We start from the raw sequence: 12,954 nt of genomic DNA, 5'->3' as shown, positions 1-12,954 counted from the left end.
AGGTAAAATAAAACAGTTATTATAAACGAGTTATTAAAACTATTATGTTTAGAAATGTGTTGAAAAAAATCTTCTATTATTTAAACAGAAATTGGGGGGGAAATATACTGGGGGGGGTGCTAATAGTTTTGACTTCAACAGAAAAAAAAAAAAATATATATATATATATATATATATATTTTCTTTTTTATTCTTTTAAAACCTGTTTAAAGACATTTTAAACAGTTTTTAATAAATTTTTATTGTTTTTGTTTTATTTTGTTCCTGTTTATGTAAAGCACTTTGAATTACCACTGTGTATGAAATGTGCTATAGAAAAAAAAAACTTGCATTGCCTTATATAATCAATATTAAATAATAAAATGCATTATGCTAATGCATAAAGTCGATACAAAGTTAATACTCACTTTAAGTGAAGTCAACTTGTTGCATTTTGTTAAAAAATAGGTATGGCAGATTTTGATGCTGTAAATACAATTAGGAAGATATTAAAAGTTTTATGTTGAGCTAAACTGTTTTGATAAACATAAATAGATACACTATTTAATCTAATGTGATAACCTAACAGCCTTGATTTTACCATCCCTTCTGCTCTCCTTATAGATCTTACATAGCAAAAAAGATATATCTGCACTTTTGTAATAGTCATCTACTGTAAGCCGCCCCCTTCTTGTTCTGTCTTGTCCTTCTCTGTTTTCCATGAATTGTTTTATTGCTCCAGGAGGCAGAGAAAGAGAGAAATGTTGCTGATGAGGGAAGCCCCCGGTCCGAGTTCCCTAGGTAACCCTGCGGAGAGTGGGCTGAGCAGGGGGCGACTGCCTGCCTGCCTGACTCATATTTGGAGGGAATCCTGGAACACGAACGGCTACTGCCCACTCCAGTACACCCCCGGCTTCATCAGCAAACAAACACACACACACACCGAACCCACACTGTCCTTCTCAGACAGGAACGCTGGCATTTCATCCTCTAGGCAGCAGGGAAAACCCAGTGTGTGTGTGTGTGTGTGTGTATGTGAGTCATACCTGCACAGATGAGAAGAGCGATACAGTAAAGCTAAGAGTGACAGTGATAAGCGTTTGCTGACTAACAGGAGGCACATGAGCTCTGATTGGTGGAGAAGGTGTTTAAATCGGGATGTTCCTAAGAAACGCTGCTGAATCACACTAATATGATCTGAAAATGCATTTCAATAAACTATCATCTATCCATAGCACAGGGCTCATTCAGTAAAGGCACAGCTAAACAGAAGTGTTTTAAGTCTTGATTTGAATGTGCCTAATGTTGGAGCACATCTGGGCGTAATAGCCGAAACCAATTCACTCTGGTTCTGGTCAGAATCCTGGCAGCAGCGCTCTGGATGAGCTGCAACTGTCTGACTGTTTTTTTTGGGGTAGGCCAGTGAGAAGTCCATTACAGTAATCCATCCTGCTGCTGATAAAAGCATGAACAAGTTTCTCTAAGTCCTCACTGGAAACAAAGCATCTAATTCTTGCAATGTTTTTGAGATGACTATGCTGCTTTACTTACTGCTTTGACCTAAATACTGAAACTCGGATCTGACTCCAGAATCACACCAACATTCTTGACCTTATTTTTTTGGTTACTTTGCTAAAATTTTTTATTATTATTACTTTATTTAAAATATATATAACTTTATTTTGTTAGTTTATTTTAAAAATGCCATTGGGAATAAATGTCGTCTTGTACTTAACCCTTTTTGCTAAAGGGACTTTATACCAACAGAAGTAGCTTAAAGAATTATGTACAGTGCATCTGTAAAGTATTTACAGCGATTCACTTTTTCCACATTTTTTTTTTATGTTACAGCCTTATTCCAAATTGGATTAAATTAATTAATTTCCTCAAAATTCTACACACAATACCCCATAATTACAATGTAAAAAAAGATTTTTTTTAAATTGTTGCAAACTTATCAAAAAAAAAAAAACCTAAGTACATAAGTATTTACGGCCTTTTCCGTGAAGCTCTAAATTGAGCTCAGACACGACCTGTTTCTACTGAAAAACATATAAGACATGTATTACTGTTTAATCATTATATAATAGCTCACAAAATCATCTAAATCATTCAGGTCAGGGGTCAGCAAACTTGTTTCTTGAGGGCCGGTGTCTCTGCAGACTTTGGCTGTTTCTCAGTATGCGTTCTTCAGTGTTCTTGCACCCTCGTGTTCTCGTATAACATCATCATCAACTGCCAAAGTTCAGTTCCAAAACTCAAGACCGCAAAAAAAGTAACATGACCATGCAAATACTAATGAAGGCATAAACGCATTTATTTGCTGGAATTCGTATTAAAATCGGTTTTATTTGTATTGTGCCATGTATATTTGTAAAGTTTTATGCATATTAAAAAGAAGAAAAACAACTAATCGTTTTATGAATGCTGTAAGGTTTAATTAACTCTGTTAAAAACGTATGAATGCCAAAAACTAGGGAAGAACGCAGCATCTCATTTCTCACAGGATGCGCTGTTTGTTCTCACGGTCTCCTGAGTTTGTTCTACCGAGGTAAATTGGCAAGACCGGTCTCCACCCGAACGTGAGTCCATTCTCAGTGTTCTTGGAATTGAGAAAGCCTTTAACTCCAACTTGCCTTGACACACTTGTTAGGAAGTTTCAACTAGACCTACAGTAGTAAGACACTGATTAGATTGATTAGGTGTGTTTGATTAGGGTTGGATATAAACCAAATGTTTCAATACAATAAAGGCCATAAGGCCATAGGTTTTGGGATACCCCTCTAAATCATTGAATTCAGCAGTTCAATCATTTCCATGACTACAGATGTATAAAGCATGTAGGCATGCAGATAATAGTATAACAAGACTCAGCACAGAAGTCGGAACAGGTGTGTGTGAACGGTGCATGATTGGTTCTTGTAGTCCAAAATTGCCGATTTGTAGTCTGTTAGCGAAGTGTGTGTTTACCAGCGAACTGTAAGGATTAGATCGCTGGTGATTGTGACAGTAACAGAGTTGACAATAACACCGTTGACATGAAAAACAGCCTTTAGCTCCAACTTGCCTCAACACACCTGTTAGGAAGTTTCAACTAGACCTACAGTAGTAAGACCCTGATTAGATTGATTAGGTGTGTTTGATTAGGGTTGGATATAAACCAAATGTTTCAATACAATACATGCTATAAGGCCATAGGTTTTGGGATACCCCTCTAAATCATTGAATTCAGCAGTTCAATCATTTCCATGACTACAGATGTATAAAGCATGTAGGCATGCAGATAATAGTATAACAAGACTCAGCACAGAAGTCGGAACAGGTGTGTGTGAACGGTGCATGATTGGTTCTTGTAGTCCAAAATTGCAGATTTGTAGTCTGTTAGCGAAGTGTGTGTTTACCAGCGAACTGTAAGGATTAGATCGCTGGTGATTGTGACAGTAACAGAGTTGACAATAACACCGTTGACATGAGAAACAGCCTTTAGCTCCAACTTGCCTCAACACACCTGTTAGGAAGTTTCAACTAGACCTACAGTAGTAAGACACTGATTAGATTGATTAGGTGTGTTTGATTAGGGTTGTATATAAACTAACACACTGAACCAAATGTGTCCAGTACAATACACACTACAAGGCCATAGGTTTTGGGATACCCCTATAAATCATTGAATTCAGCAGTTCAATCATTTCCATGACTACAGATGTATAAAGCATGTAGGCATGCAGATAATAGTATAACAAGACTCAGCACAGAAGTCGGAACAGGTGTGTGTGAGCGGTGCATGGTTCTTGTAGTCCAAAATGGCGGATTTGTAGTCTGTTAGCGAAGTGTGTGTTTACCAGCAAACTGTAAGGATTAGATCGCTGTAAGGATTAAATTCAGCTGTTCAATTACTTCCATGACCACAGATGTATAAAGCATGTAGGCATGCAGATAGCTTCTGCAAACATTTGTGTAAGAATTGGTGGCTTTTAGGAGCTCCAATGTTGCTAAGATGCCTTGAATCCAATGTTGCCTTGAGATGAGCTAAAGAAGTGTGTGGAGAGCGTCATAAAAACTCTTAAAACACTAATGCAAAACATCAGATGCAGTGGTGTAATACATGGAGGTGTGTTCTCTGCAGTTACCAATCACACTTCTCTGTCTGCCTATCTAATGGACGAGTACACGAGTACTTCCCTGATAGCACTGTGACAAGTGTAGATACTTGTAGGGGGAGAATATTGTGTGGGGTTGTTGTTTAGTTGGCCACTTGGTTCCAGAGAAATGCTTCATTATATCAAGACATTTCCTGTTCCAACATGACTACATAAAGCAAGGTTCACAAAGACATAGATTTGTATGGAGGAACTAGAATGGCCTGCAAAGAGTCCTGACCTCAACCCAATCGAACACCTTTGGGATGAATTAAAATGAAGACTTATAACATTTGTGGAAAGCCTTCCCAGAATAGTTAAAGTTATAACTGCAAAATGCAAAATTCATGTTAAATCTCACGGATTAAGATTGGGATGTCAATAAAGTCCAAGGAAGACGTGCCAGAACTTTTTGTCGATATCTTGTCTGCGCTATACCCAGAGTAAAGTTGGGAAAAGGGCATTTCTTGAGCCTCTGTCATTCTACATGTGGGTGAGGATGAGGTTGAAAAGAGGATCCAAATTCAGGTTTATTGAGAATGGTCAGGCAAGCAATGGTCACAATCAGGAGCAAACAGATGTATACGGGCAATCCAGAGTCAAGATCGATAAACAGGCAGATGATCAAAAGGCAGGAAGCATACAACGTTAATAAACAAACAAAAAGCAAGGGTCGAACACGGGAAGGCAAGGCAAAGGAAAACGTGTCGTAATGTTCATAAACAGTATAACAAGACTCAGCACAGAAGTCAGAACAGGTGTGTGTGAGCATTGCATGACTGGTACTTGTAGTACAAAATTGCGGATTTGTAGTTCGTTAGCAAACTGTGTGTTTACCAGCGATATTTAAGGATTAGATCGCTGGTAATTATAGCTGCAAAGTGTTGACGAACTTCATGTTAAACCTCATGGATTAAGATTGGGATGTCAATAGAGTCCAAGGAAGATGTGCCAAAACTTTTGTTGATATCTTCTCTGCTCTATACCCAGAGTAAAGTTGGGAAAATGGCATTTCTTGAGCCTCTGTCGTTCTACATGTGGGGGAGGATGAGGTTGAAAAGAGAGAGAAAAAAGGCTATTTGGTGGTCAGGTCCAGCCAATTAAAAATGAATAGCAATTAAATGACTGTTAAAAGCTATTATGAGGACTCAACAGGCATGTAATAATCCTTAATTAGCTCAAGGTCACTTAAGAAGCTTCAAAGGACATTTAGAGTGAAGTTTTGTGGGAGGTTGAGTTCACATGACTTCAGGAAACACGGCCACAACCTCTCTTTACTCCTGAACTTTGAGCACGAGAGACAATGAATACTTTAATTAGATATTAAATTAACCGTGGAGATGTAGGTAAACCGCAGCAGAAAGTTACCCTAAAATTAGCATGTCTAACACGAGGAGTTTGATGTAATACGGTTCATCCAGAACTTCAAATGATATTAGGATATCTCACTTCAACCGTTCAACAGCGCAGTCTTTCAAAACACACCAATCTAGAGAGTAAATTGGATCGACTCTGGGTTTTACACGCAATGTCTCTCTCTCTGTAAAGAGGCACTACTCAATGAATCACCGCAGTGGCTGTTTAATTCTTGTATTATAATTGAGATAGAAGCAGCTCAGAGGTTATAGAAACTGCTGGGGAACCAGGAGCACTTCACGGAGAGGTTAACGAACCCCGCGGCCCTCTGGGAGATGGAGTATGCTGTTAATTTGACGAACGTGGGAAATGAATGCTTTTATGCTTTTATTGACGGTGACCAGAAAACGGCCTTTGCGGGAATGAAAGGTTTTTAGTCTTGCAGCCGCTCGGCTCACTGCGGCAAAACAATGCCGCTGAATGCATTTGTTGGAAGAAAACTAAGTACATAATTGTTTTGACGGTAATTACAGGGGCAAAATGTTTCTTCATTAATTCCCCCTTTTTTTCATGGAAATTGTACAATGAAAACATACAGAAGTGCGAGTGCCACGCTGTATTACATGTTTTATGCAATGAATGAGAAAGTTACCTGCATATTATATCGAGGGGGGGTTTAAAGCTTCATCAAAAGCAAGGGAGAAGTTTGACAGACTTGGATCTGGAACAAAATGTAGCTAAAAATGTAAAAGAGCCGTCGTATTTTACAACTGTGATATATTTACCATCAATTAAATGCATAGGATCTCTAATGTGACATGGGGTGCTGACAAAACGAATTGCGGATCCAAATTCAATTCATTTATCGAGAATAGTCAGGCAAGCAGCGGTCACAATCAGGAGCAAACAGATATATACGGGCAATCCAATCCGAGTCAAAAGGCAGGAAGCATACAACGTTAATAAACAAACAAAAAGCAAGGGTCAAACACGGAAAGGCAAGACAAATGAAAACATGTCGTGACATTCACAAACAGTATAACAAAACTCAGCACAGAAGTCAGAACAGGTGTGTGTGAGCATTGCATGACTGGTACTTGTAGTCCAAAATGGCGGATTTGTAGTTCGTTATTGAAATGTGCGTTTACCAGCGATCTTTAAGGATTGGATCGCTGGTAATTGAGACAGTAATTGACAAAAACACCGTTGACAAAAACACCGTTGACATTTTTAATGTTTTAGCTTAAGATGCTAACCTCAAACCAGCACATGGCTACGTCAAAATTGAATAGGAAATTCACTACATTATAATAACAACAACGGACTTGACATAATTAATCTACTAATGGTGTATCCGAAAGAGTTTGAGCAAATTTATTGAATACTGACAATTCTCCACTGACAAAGGCCTCTCAATGCCTTTCAGAGTTTCCCGCCAGTGGAAGTGAGATCACTTGAAACAAGTTACATGCATAGTGGGGGTCAAGTTAATATTTTCAAGGCACATTATCCCTAACATATACAAACATTATTTTTTAGATATAGCTTGCTATAATTTATGTTCGTATTCGTAAGCGCTTGCATTAAAATTTTTGTTTTTGAAAAATAAAATAACGTTTATCTAGAAAACAAAATGCTGCAATTCTAGAATCACCCATAAATAAATGATTTGTGCTTTGTACATTTATTTAGTTGCTTTAAATTGCATCTGTATACCTCATCTCTACAAAAATACATAATTATTTAATATGTATTTATTATTATTATTATTATTATTATTATTATTATTATCAGTAGTGGTAGTAGTAGTATTTTTTTAGTAGTAACACTTTATTTAAAGATTTTGGGTAGGATTCGATATTTCAAGTAAGATCTTACTTTATAGCTATGAATATACAGTTAACATCTAAATATTAGGCACAGAGTCAGTAGGTATTAGCGTGAATTGTGACTTAAAATAAAGTGTTACCAAATGTTTAAGTAACAAGTTATTTAAAACCTTCTTAAAGGTATAGCAAGTCACATGCTTAGTGGGAGTAAGGTTAATATCCTCAAGACACAATATCCCTAATACACTAGCAAAAATAATTTTAAGAGATAAATTTGCTATAATTTACGTTATTGTTCAAAACTGTTTCCTTAAAGGTTTCGTTTTTCGAAAAAATAAAAGTTTATCTAGGAAATGACTTTTCTAGAGTCACCCATATTAATTATTTGTGCTTTATACCTTTATTTAATGTGTTGAAATGTGTTTTTCTCATATACTTTGCCTTATAAACCTTATAAAAATAATTATTTAATATATTGTTATCAGTAGTATTAGTAGTATTTTAAGTAACAACATATTTATAATCTTCTTAAAGGTATAGCACAGAAAATCACAAAGGAAAGAGTGACATACTGTGATCTTGAAAACTAGGTATATACAGTTGGGGAAAATAAGTATTGGACATGTTATGTTTTTTCCTGGGAAAAAAATATTTCTAGCGAAGCTGTTGACATGGAATTAAACCAGATTTTGGTAAAACCCCAAACAACACAAACAAAGAAATAAAACAAAACAACAAAATCTGAAAAAAAAAAAAAAATGAGTTATGAGTAATAAAAATGCAATGACACGAGAAGAAAGTCTTGAACTAATATTTAATACTTTATATAAAGGCTTTTTTGGTGCTGCAGCTTAAAGATGCCTCTTATATTAGAATTTCTTACAGATTTCAACAGAGTGTAAAAATATTTGATATTTTTTTATTTAATATTTGATAGTTTTATTTTGTATTTTCTATCGGATTCAGGTCAGGTGATTGGCTGGGCCATTTTACAGCTTTATTTTCTTTCTCTAAAAGCATCTGAGAGTCTCCTTGGCTGTGTTTTGGATCATTGTCTTGCTAAAATGTCCACCCTGGTGTTATCTTCATCATCCTGCTGATGTAGATGTTGTACTGAAGCATCGAATATTCATTTACACTGAGAAAGGGCAGATACTAAAGAACTACTGAGAGATTTCAGCTGCTGTCTGGGCTTTCACTGCCTTTCCACACCTTGCTTTCTTCATGTGTTCAAGACTCTTTCCCTGTGTCATTTTATTACTCATAACTTCATTTGTAAACTAATTAGATTTGTTTTCTCCACACATATGGATTTATTTAGTTGTTACCCACATCCGCTGAAAATATCAAGTCAACAGCACCTTTAGAAATAAGTTTTCTGAGAAAAATGGTGACATGTTCAATACTTATTTCCCCTGCTGTATATAGTAAAATTGCTTAGCTGTGCAGAACATGTTTTTCATGACTCTGTAGTGTTGTGTGTAGTTGCGTGCGTTGATGCGAAAGGTGTGCACTACAAAGGTTACGCACAAAAATGTCCATCATTCAGATGTCTGACAAGTGCAACTTGTATTAACTCAAACAATAAGGCATCAAATAATACGTAACAGTAAACAGCGGTAACCACCTCTCTGTATTGCTTTTATCCTGTTTATTCCTCTAAAAACTGTGTTTTTCTCAGCACTGAAGTGAATCTCCTGGGAAGGCGTAGCGTTATCGTTGCGAGCTGCATAACGCCTCTCTTAACCTTTGACTTGCTGTGTTATTCTTACCTGCTAACCAACAACACTATTTTTAAAGGAGTAACATCCTCGTGATCTGGAGCTGCGAGCTGTTTGTGTTTCTAACTGTGGGACAAGCAGAAGAGAGAGAAAAAAAGAGAGAGAATTTGGGCTGCAGGGAAGACAGAAAAGGGGAGCGATTTAATCCTCCCCAAAGGATCTCCCCTCTGAACCCCGTATCGTGAACTCGCAGGCTAAATTCGTCGCCATGGGCAACACCACACACAATGTGCTGTCTTTTTAATTTCATCAGCTGTGAGAAATCTATACCGAAGCGGTGAGACAGAGGGAAGGAGAGAGATTGAGACGTGTACTGTATATAAATATATACTGTCTTCATGGATATGTGTGCAACAGGAGAAAAAGAAACGCCAGTTGCTTGACTAATTGTTGCCGTTCTGAATGAAGCAATGAGAAACGCAGTAGAAAATACTTCAGTATTATTCGAATTCATAGTTCATCAAATAAAACGTGTTTTTTGTGTGTGGTGTAGATTTAAAAACTGTAGTTTTATACAACTAGTTTATACTGCTGCGAGTCCAAACACCGAAGAGTAATCCATCGATGCGCAGCTCTACAAGTCCCGAACGATGCAAGCCAGTGGCAATAGTGGCGAGAAAAAAAACAAAAAAAAAAACTTCATTAATGGCGAAAGAGAAGGGAAGAAGAAAAAAAACTTCGGGACAAACCTGGCTCAGTTGACACAACCATTTCTCATATGGCAAAATGTCTTGTGGAAAGCTGCAGCCTAAGCACCATCCATCCATCCATCCATCTGCCCATCCATCCATCCATCCATCCATCCATCCATCCGCCCATCCATCCATCCATCCATCCGCCCATCCATCCATCCAACCTTGAGCACGGAGATAATTGAGCCCAGGGCTCCTATCTGGTCAATGAGCATGTAAGGTGGTCCGAGATCAGGTAGTTCTCGAAAGCTCCTCCTGATAAAGGAGGAAAGGGGGAGATGGGGTGGATGGAGGGATTCTTCAAAAAACGAAGATAAGGGAGTAATGTTAGACGGGCTATTTATAGTGAGTGTGGAATAATCTGATTGGCTTAAAAATTATTACAGATGAAAGACCAGCTGCAATCAATCATACCATGAGCTCCTCTCGAATTTAGTTTGTGAAACTTCACTACTTGATTCAATGCATTTATTGTGTTACTTTGTACTTAAAAAAAAAACCATTAACTCTAAGCTTCTTTCTTCTGTTAAACACAAAAGATATTCTGAATAATGTTGGAAACCTGTAACCATTGACTTTCTTAGCATTTGTTTTTCCCACTATGGAAGTCAAGTTTTAGGCATTTCTCAAAATATCGTTTTGTGTTTAACAAGAAAGAAACTCATAAAGGTTTGCAACCACTTGCGGTTGAGTGAATACTCTTTCATTTTTGAGTGAACTATCTCTTTAATTGAGAAACAAAGGGGAAAAGATCTCTGTAGTGTGAAAACTACATTCACAAATGCATCCGGTTATTCACAATATAAAACAAGCGTTCAGTGTTTTGGTTCAAGCGTGATTCACAAGGCCGTGTTATGTCTATATTCAGAGTGTTTAACCAAACACGAGGACCCCTTTGATTTATTTAAAAACATAAACACTTCTTACCCTCTCAACTCACTTAAAATGCTTACATTTCTTATTGTCTGACTTTTCAGAGTTCTAGCCGTCAGCGTAAACAAGAGCGATGAACTCTGAAATGAACCGCCAGCAGTTCAGATCTGAGTCGAGGTTTCATTCGCCCAAAAACCATTGAACTAGGAGTGGCTCTTATTTGCGGGGAAAAAACTAACATACAATAACATGAATTTTAAAGAAGTATAGCTCAGAAACAAAGATATTTGAATGTAGCAAGCACAGCTCTCTTCTCTCATGTCATAGATCAAGTGTACTTCCTCTATCTATGCTAGGTAGGCAGCGAGATTCAACCCACACCTGCTCCACACATACAGTACGGTACAATGACAGGATATATCAGGTCTTATGATTCACTTCCATCCACCTATTTTTATGAGTATTTTTGAGTTTCACATAAATGGAAACGCTAAGATGCGCAAACATTTTAAAAGTGCATTAACAGTGCTCAGCAAAAATGTGTATACCTCATTTTAAAAATGAATATTTTATTCATTTCTCAGTGAATATAGGTCATATATTTTATTGCATTTGATCAAAACAGATTTATTAAACAGATATATTCATTAAATATATATATTATATTTAATTTATAATTTATATTATATATTAAATATATTATATTTTTTTTACTTTTAAATGTTTACTTTAATATTTTTCCTTTTCATATAAATTTGGCTGTATTCATTTTTGTACTGTATCATCAGTTTATTTGTTAGATTAGCTCCAGATTTGTGCTCGAAAACGTGGCTTCACTACTGACTAATCTAATGTATATGCAAAATATAGCATTGCATATAAAAGCTTCATATAGAAAATATAACATTTAAATGAGAGATTTGTGAGGGGTGGACTCGTATGTTGAGCACAGTTAAAAGCCTATGCACACAACAGAGTAAACTTTTTATCCGAAAAAGGAATAAAATGTGCATTAACTTCAATGGAAACAAATTTACTGAATAATTAAAAATAAATAACAAATAAAAATGGCCAATGGGATGGCATTAATAGACAAAACAGAGTGTTTTGAGCACATTGTAAAACATATGAAAAATTGTTTTGGTCTTTCAAAAATGTCTCAGCCAAAGTCTGTCATCACAGTGGTTTGGTATTATTATTATTATTATATTATTATTACCTCCAGAAAAATCTCAAAAGCCACTGTGCGTTCATTACGTTTGGTCTTCTGAGGCACAATTCATTTATTATGGAGGGAAAAGCTACACCTTCAAGCTAAAGTGAATTGGGACACCCCTACCCCTCATTTTGCGCATTCAAGTAAAGGGGTAAAAGCTGATTTACACTTCTGCGTCAACATTTGCATGCAGTCTAGCGAAGCCTTCGTACGGGTGCATACTCCTCGCTGTGGCTGACACTAACGCTGATGTGCACCTCAAACAAAATGCTCTGTAGGGCAAGCTCTGTGATTAGTCGATGTGGAGTGTGGACAATGCTGAGAGCCATGGGACCAGTGTTGCCAGCCTAGCGAATTTGCGGTTATATTTAGTGACAAATTTTCAAAAAAGCGACTAGCGACAAATGTACCGACTTTTTTTTGGTGTTACTGCACTCTCAAAAATAAAGGCACAGAAGTTGTCACTGGGGCAGTACCTTTACAAAAGTACCTGAAGGGTTCATCATAGTACCTCAAAGGTACTTTTTAGGAACATTTGGCTACTAATATGCACCTTTTAGGTACCTCTGTGAACTAGTTGGGTACAAATATTTATCCTTGAAAAAGGTACTGCCCCAGTGACAGCTCCCGTACCATTATTTCTGAAAGTGTGGCGATTTTTTTAGACTCTTATGTGTCTATACTGTACTGTTCCTAGTCTTCATGAGCTGTGGGTGATGCCTTCTGCCCTTCCGCCATCTCAGAGCACTTACATCGGCCCAGTCCTCATACAGCTGCCTCTCCCACCTGCAGCCTGAGAGCAGATCCCCCCTCTGCGTACCAACGGCAAATGATTTAGCACCAGGAGTGTGAGGCATTTACCTTGTAGTCAAACTGATCTGCTTCTCCTTTGTTTAAAATGTAATAAATTAATTTGACCATTTATTTTTTCTAGTTCACAATCAGATATTTTAGTGACAGTTTTGGAACTTCTCTGAGTTTATTATGTCTGAGAGATTTCTGCAAATTCTCTGCACATCTATACTAATATACTGTATTCAAATTTAGTTCAATTGACATGAATGCATAAAGCATTGTGCCAATATAAAT

General features: G+C 37.0%; 1 protein-coding gene and 1 long non-coding RNA gene across 3 annotated transcripts in view; one reads left to right on the top strand and one right to left on the bottom strand.

Annotated features, from left to right (window-relative positions):
• Positions 1-12,954, bottom strand: part of pebp4 (phosphatidylethanolamine binding protein 4) — a 167,368-nt gene that overhangs the window by 52,493 nt on the left and 101,921 nt on the right. The gene's annotated exons all lie outside the window — the stretch shown is intronic.
• LOC147835830 (uncharacterized) overlaps positions 1-12,954 on the top strand; it is a 121,551-nt gene that overhangs the window by 90,035 nt on the left and 18,562 nt on the right. Inside the window, exon 5 of one of the 2 annotated variants that reach the window (XR_015498500.1) lies at positions 722-1,712. The exons of the other annotated variant lie outside the window; for it this stretch is intronic. This is a non-coding gene — a long non-coding RNA (uncharacterized LOC147835830). Of the gene's footprint in view, positions 1-721; positions 1,713-12,954 lie in introns of those variants that run through there. 2 annotated transcript variants of the gene reach the window in all.

Source organism: Danio rerio, chromosome 8, assembly GCF_052040795.2.
Source record: "Danio rerio strain M-AB ecotype USA chromosome 8, GRCz13ab, whole genome shotgun sequence".
Classification (NCBI taxonomy): Eukaryota; Metazoa; Chordata; class Actinopteri; order Cypriniformes; family Danionidae; genus Danio; species Danio rerio.
This window is presented reverse-complemented; position numbering and strand designations above follow the sequence as displayed.